Here is a 7,800-nt window from a genome sequence, read left to right as displayed (position 1 = left end):
AGCAAAGCTTAGAGAGATACAGGTTTCTTGGCTCAGTAAGAAGGCAGACAAAATTCAGTTTTATACCGATAGTAACAATCCAAAACAACTTTACGATGCCTTGAAGGCTATTTGTGGCCAAAGACCTATGGTGCATCTCAATTACTCCGTGTTGATGGAGCTATATTGCTTAGTGATAAGGACATGATACTGCAGAGATAGACTGAATATTTCCATAGCATTCTCAACAGAATTAATTAATCATCAATTAAAGCTAAAGCCATTGACTGTATACCTCAGGTTGAAGTCAGTCTCTCTCGAGCTGAACTTCCAACTGAAGAAGAGATTTTGAATGTCATTAGGCTCCTTTCCTGTGGCAAATCACCTGATGCGGATTCTATTCGAGCTGAAATTTAGAAGGGGGTAGGGGTGGTGTCCCCTGCTCATATAAAAGCTGACTGAAATTTTCTAGGTTATATGGAAAGAGGAGGTTAATCCCCCAGGAGTTCAAGAATTCCTCCCTTTTCCAGTTCTATAAAGGAAAATAAAATAGGTTATCCTGTGACAATCATAAGGGGTCTTTCTCTTAGTCATTGTGGTAAGATTCTTGCCAGAGTCCTCCTTAATAGACTGAATCTTTACCTGGAAGACGGTTATCTACCTGAGAGACAGGTTGGCTTCAGAAAGGACTGAGGAACAGTTCATATGTTGTCTGTTGTCTGACAATTCAAGGAAAAATCCCAGGAAGTGTATATACAATGTACATAGATCTGACCAAGGTCTTTGATACTGTCAGTCATGAGGGCTTGTGGAAAATTATGACAAAATTTGGTTGCCTGAAGAAGTTTATCAGTATTTTATGTCAATTTCACAGGGGCATGCTTACATGCTTTCAGCAATGTGGTTAGATGCCTTCAATAAGGGTGAAAACAGCATCAAGGTCAGCCACCACACTGAAGGTAAATTATTTAACTTGAAAAGGCTACAAGCCAAGACTAAAGTAGTGGGAGAGTTGGTGCATGATTTTTTTGTTTGCAGATGATTGTGTACTCAATGTGGCCTCTGAGACTGAGATGCAACAAAGTATGGATTGATTCTCTATCACTTGTGCTCATTTTGGCCTAATAATTAACACCAATAAAACACGGTTCTCCACCAGCCAGTACCACACCATCCAGACATGGAACCATTGGTTACAGCACATGGAGAAATTTTTAATGCTGTGGATAGGTTCATTTACCTTGGCGGTATATTTTCCAGGAGTGTACACTCTGTAAAATAGTCTCTTAGGCAAATGTGCATTTGGCATGTATATTAACATGAACAATATGTCCAGCTACATAGATGATGAGGTTAACGCATGCCTTGCCAGAATTAGCTCAGTGTTACAGAACTCTGAAGGAAAGTGAGGGAGAGAAGAGGTATTAGACTGCCTACCAAATTGAAGGTCAAGAATCATTGGGCTGACCTCATTATTATATGCCTATAAAATCTGGACAATATACCAGCATCATGCCAGGAAATTGGATCACTTCCATTTGAATTGTTGTAAGAAAATTCTGAAGATCACCTGGCAAGATAAGGTACAAGAACTGAGGTCCTTTCTCAATCTAAACTGTCAAACCTTCAAACTGTAGTGCAAAAAGCACAACTTCAGTGGGCTGACCATATCTCTCCTCTCCCACACTTTCTTTCTGAGCCTCCCAAACACTGAGCTAGCTCTGGTAATGCATGCATCAACCTGATCATCTACATAGCTGGCCACTATACATGCCAAATGTACATTTGCCTAAGAGACTATTTTACAGAGAACTCACAAAAAACAGATACTCCCATGGAGGTCAAAAGAAGCAATGCACGAATGCTCTCAAAGTCTCTCTTAAGAACTTTGGAATTGAGTGCATGACATAGAGACACTGGCACAAAGCCACTCAACATGGTGTGCCTGCATCAAAGAAAGTGTTGTGCTTTATAAGTGAAGCAGAATTGCAGTAGCTCAAAAGAAATATGGGATGTACAAATTTAGAGCCATCACAACTCCAAATGTTCACATGGACTAATTGTGCCCAACCTGCAGTAGAGTGTTCTGAATTCTTATTAGTCTGATCAGCCAGTCAGACGCATTGTACCTAGACTCCAACATGGTGATGTCATTTTGGTCTTCTTCAAGAATGAAGGACAACAACTAATTCTTCTCCTCTTCTTCTTCCTTCTTCTTCCCTCTCCCTTTCCCTTCCTCCCTTCTCTCTTTCCTTCTTTTCTTTCATGTTTTTTTTCTTCCTTCCTTTCTTTTCTTTTCCTCCTTTCCTTCCTTCCTCCCTTTCTTCCTTCCTGTCAATAATGGAAAGAGCCCTAGACAGACTACATGTAAACATGTGTCACCAGAAGTAGTCAGGGTGTCAATTACCACTCGTGTTGTATAGGATAGCTAGCCACTTTGGTATGCTGAATTACACATCTAGAGCTCCAGGGCTCTATCTACTTACCCCACTTGAACAGTTTTGTCTTTTTCTGTTTTTGTCCTTTTTCATCTCTATATCTCTTGTCACCAGCATGGAGACTTGTCTATGATAGGTGCTAAATAAATGTTCATTGGATTTAACAGACAAACTGGTTCAGGTTATAAGTTCAGAGGAGAGAGAGCTCACAGTGAGTTAATATAGTTAAATAGGTATCCTCCATCCCCCCCCTTTCTTCTTTGTCCTCCTTCTAAATCATATTTACATGCTAAATTATTGTCCTTACATTTCCAATTTCCAGGGAAATTTCTCATCTGTCTTGCCTGCCTCTCCAAAGGAAGGACCTCACAATCCAGTTGAGGGAGATACACACTTAAAGAGGCAAATAACAATACATAATTGTGTATGGGAAACTGGTCCACAGAGAGAAGGGAGAGAGGTCTTTGTGGGCTGGAGTTCTCAGCGAAGGTTTCATAGAAGTTTGAAGACTCATGGAGGTGGACACTCTCTCCACGTCTCTCCCCCTTAGTTTGCTCTCCTCGGGGAGATAAAGACCCCTGCCCCTCCCCTCTCAGCTGCTAGAGCTTCCTGAATGGAACTCCTCCCACAACCCACATGGCCCTGAGACTCACCCAGGACTGCCAGCTGCCCTATCTAGAGTGACAGGGGGAGAGACCCACCCACACCGTACTCTGGATTTTCATATATCCCATTCACTTCCTACCCCTATTCCTCCTCCCTCCCCTTCCTCTCCTCCAACTGCTGAACTGCTTTTAGATTTAAAGAAAAACATCTGAGTTTCTCTCTTCCTCCTTTCATTGTAGCTTCTGCAACTCGGTTGCTGCTGCTGTTGCTGCTGCCTGGGGCTATTTTTAGCTGGGATGGAAGGGAGATACATTTCTTTTTAACTTTCACTGGGGATACCAGCCTTAAGAGCCAAGATGAAGTGAGAGGGGCAAGACCATAGACTATCCTCTTCTTCCTTCCCCACACACAGCCTGCCTCCCATATAGGAGAGCCAAGTTGGTTTGTTTTCTGCCCTAGAAAGAATTTAATTTAGACCTCATTGATCAGAAGTTACCATTTCACCATCAGATGGTTCCAGAATGAGACTCTCACCCCTAATCACTATGCCTTTGCCTTTCTAAGATTAAATCTGTCCTTAGAGAAATGAAAGGTCTCTGTAAATCATGGAGGTGCTCAAACTGGGCTCATTTATTGTGGTATGGTACCATGCAAAGAGCACTTCTCTTAGGAGGGAGAGGATCTGGATTCAGATTCGGATTAGTGTGAACTCTGGCAAATCACTCAGCTTCCCTGGACTTCAGTTCTTCCCTCAGCTTTTCCCCAGAGCTAACTCAGAGAATAAGACACTACTTGGATATCATCCTATTTCCTTAAGTAGAGAAGAGGGGTCACAGGGACAGAAGAAGCTGCTGGGTTTGCCTCCTCCTTCTGGGCTGCTGCAAGTTTTGCCAAACTAGCTATGTACCCGTGGCCCTCTCAGCTAGATTCCAGAGATTTACAGGTACGGGCAGGTGGGCAGGAGGCCTTGAACCTGCTTTGCAAGGATTAGCATCTCTGGTGTGTGAGCCTACTGAGCCCTTTTCAGGGCTGCTCATCCACCTTTAGTATCTACTGGCACTCAACTCTCACCAATGGTTCCAAGAAGCTGGCAAACATAGCAGTCAACCAGAAGACAGGCTAAATCAGGTTGAGACCAAGAGGTTGGTGGGGGTAGGGTGTCTATTCCAAGCATGCCCAGAGGAATGGGCAGATAAGAATAATTTGTTCCAATAGTCATGAAGGCAGCTGAAGCAGGTGCTGTGGAACGCTTAGAGCTTGGTTAGACATTGACAATGCCAAGGTCATCCACTACATCCCAGACCATCAGTTATCTTGACTTTGTCTTGCCACTGGATTCCAGTGACTCTGGAAGAGAAAATGAGGCTGTGACTTTGTGCGACTTTGCCTCACTTGAATGCAGTTCACACAGGAGTCAAGATATCACCCTGTGATGTCAATGGTTCTTTTCAAAACAAATGACAGATAACAATGTACAGTTCAATTTAGTTAAATTCCACAAATGCTTATTCACTACCTACTATGTGCAAGGAACTGTGCTAGAGTCTGCAGGAGAAATTATAAACAAATCACAGAGCTATGAATTTAGAGATAGAAGGGACCTCAGAGTTCTAAACTCCTCATTTTACAGATGAGGAAACTGAGGGAGGTCCCTGCTTTCCCAAAGCTTACAAAGGGATGATAAGATCAGTATGAAAATAACATCCAAAGTTTGGCATTGGTCTTTTGTGGGGAGAGCAAGGAGGATAGGGTCCAGGCCTAGGATTTGATCCATGTAAGGACCTCTTGGCCTAGAAACTATTCACTAATATAGATTAGTAACTTTTCTGTAACTCATGGTCTTAGAAGAGTTGTATAGATCATTGAGAGGTCAATTGACTTGTCTGGGGTCACACATCTCCTTTATTTCAGAGGGAAGACAAACTTAATTCTTTATGATTCCAAGGCTGGCTTTTAGAATCACTCTACCTGTATTGCTTCTAATGTAAACTAGAATATAATAAATGCATAAGACAGTGTGAACAAAGTCCTCTCAGAGGTCCGAAAGATCATCAAGGTAAAGATGGAAGATGAGGAAGCAGGATATAAGCCCCCCCTCCACCAACCAACTAAGATAGAATGAAGAATTAGTGATACACATCCAATCACCTACATATACCTGTCCCACCCTCCCCCAATTCCAAAGCAGAGAAGTATGTACTCTCAACAAAACCAGGGTCTTCAACTTCACTCCTTCAAGTTCAATCAATTGATAAACATTTATTAAGCACCTTCTATGTGTCACTGGAAATACCAAAAGAAGTAAAAGACTCCCTGTCCCCAGGAAGCTCACACTCTAATGGAGGAGACAAAAAACATCAAAGCATCTGCAAACAAGCAATATATAGAATAAATAGGAAATATATAACAGAGGGAAGGCACTAGAGTAAGGAAAGTTGGAGAAGGCTTTCTGTTGAAGATGGGATCATAGGGGGAACTCAAAGGAAGCCAAAGAAGCTAAGTAGGTAATGAGGAGGGAGAGCATTCCTAGTACCAGGAACAGCCAGAGAAAATGCCTACTGTGTCTTGTTTGGGGAACAGCCAAGAGTTCAGTAGTACTGAATTGAAAAGTTTGTGGCAGGGAATGATATGTATGAAGATTGGAAGAGTAGAAGGGACTTAAAATAGGAAGGGCTTAGAATGCCAAATAGAGCATTTTGTGTTTAATCCTGGAGCTAACAGGGAGCCACTGGAGTTTATTGAGACCTAGTAGGACCTGGTAGCACCATTCTTACACCTAGAACACTTAAAGCAGTATACTCTTAATACCTAAAAATACCTAAACTACCCACCTACATATTTTCCATGTCCATTTCTACTCTCTATACTCCTCCACTTTGACCTCAAATCAAACCAGTTTTACCCTCACTCTCTCTAGTATTGGCCAGTCATAAGCAGAGAGGCAAAAGGAGAGAGTTGGAGGGGGTGGGGCAGGCAGGTGAACTGAGGACGCTGTCTCCACTACTGGCTTCCTGGCTCCTCAAGCTTTACGTCAAAGCTGGGCTTTTTGTATTAATTTCCTTTGCTAATGGCCCCACGGGAAGGAGAAAAGGCCCTGGAAGATCCGCTGGTAACTGGTCAGGCACTGTATATTCCCCCTTGCTATAGCTAGCTGGCAGGCAGGAAGGGGTGGAGATATGCAGGGAGACTATAGGGTGGGGCAGGGTAAGGTAGGGGAACCGGATGGGGATTCCAGTGGCCCCATGGGGGAAAATGGTTTCTAAGCAATTACCAAGTTAGTGGAACCACTACACAGGTACTCTTCTTTCCTGAATCTAAGTTGTTAACCCCCTTTCAGACCTCCCCCAGTAGCCACAAAGATCTCACTTCTCTGCCTCCATTCCTGGCACAGGGGAGGAAAGAGTAGAGGAAATCATTCTCAAGTGGCCATGTGGCAAAAATTCTGTGGTGACACTAGAAATATTGGACAGCCAGTCTCTACTGAGAGAGCTAGTTCAACTCCTGGCTTGGGAGAGCATAAAGGAATGGCTAAGATCAATGATAAATGTGAGGTTGATGGGGCCATGTTCTTTGGCACACAGGACCGATGACCTGACCTACATGTTGGAAAAAGGCTCAACCTTAGGAGGCCTAATTCCAATCCCACCCTGTAGTCAATATGTGGCATTGGAAAAGTGATTGGTTCTCTAGGTCCTCAGTTTCCCCACATCTCACAAATCTTCCCCCTCCCCATTCTCATGATTTTCTTTTTCTGCCCTTCTACTTCTCCGTCTCCAACCTCAATCTAATAATAGATTGTTAGAGCCAACAGATTGGGAAAGGTTCTCTTGGACGTGGGGGTCTTCCCATATACCACATCCTAAATGGGTAGAATCTGAACCTAGGAGAGTTTTGAGAATGCCCAGGGCAAGCATGTTTTGGTTTGGTTTTTTGATTCCTTGGTTCAGAAGCGGAACTAAAGATGTTGTGTGCTTTAAAGGCAAAACTAGTTAGCAGTTTCAGCTTGTCAGTTTTCACATCTTTGCCTGGCTCAGTGGTTGTAACTGGAGAGGAAGGGTCTTTTTGCTAGTTGGGAAATTTCATTAACAAATCTTCCTACTCTGTCCAGTTCTCCCAATCATTTCTTTTCTGTCATTCTATCTGCCTCTCCCTGCAAGACCTATGTAATAATAGATTATTAGAGCCAAGAGATGAGGGAGTATTCTTTTGGGCATGGAGGGGGCAGTCTTCACGGTTCCCCCCAAAACATACTACTAGAAATCATCTTGTCTAACCCCTCATTTCATTTTTATTTTTAAAAAGGTTTATCACACTTTTTTGATATCACAATTTTCTCTACTCCCTACTATCACCATTAATTGAGACCTCCCTCACAACAATACAATTAAGAAAAAAAGTAACAGAATCTGATAGCATATACAACATTCTACACCCACTGCCCTTACCTCTCTATTGAAGCAAAGGAAGTATGTTTGATTTTTTTTTTTCTGGGACCAGGATTCAACCCTTTCATTTTACAGATGAGAAAAGTCAGGCTCTAAGAAAAGAAATTACTTGCTCAAGGTCACAAAGAAAGTCAGTGGTATATCAGGGAAACCTAGGTCTCTTGATTCCTAGCATATTTAGAACTATTTCTTACTTACTTATTCATTCATTCATTCATTTAGCTTATTTTTTTACTCGTCAGCACAGGCCAGCTTGAGAATGTGGGTCACTGTGAACTTCAGCATTTTTTCTCCACTACTGACCCTTTCTGTGCTCTTCTGTAACTCACATT

Source organism: Notamacropus eugenii, chromosome 2 (assembly GCF_028372415.1).
Source record: "Notamacropus eugenii isolate mMacEug1 chromosome 2, mMacEug1.pri_v2, whole genome shotgun sequence".
Taxonomy (NCBI): Eukaryota; Metazoa; Chordata; class Mammalia; order Diprotodontia; family Macropodidae; genus Notamacropus; species Notamacropus eugenii.
The sequence above is the reverse complement of the archived record's forward strand: the minus strand, read 5'-3'. Positions refer to the sequence as shown.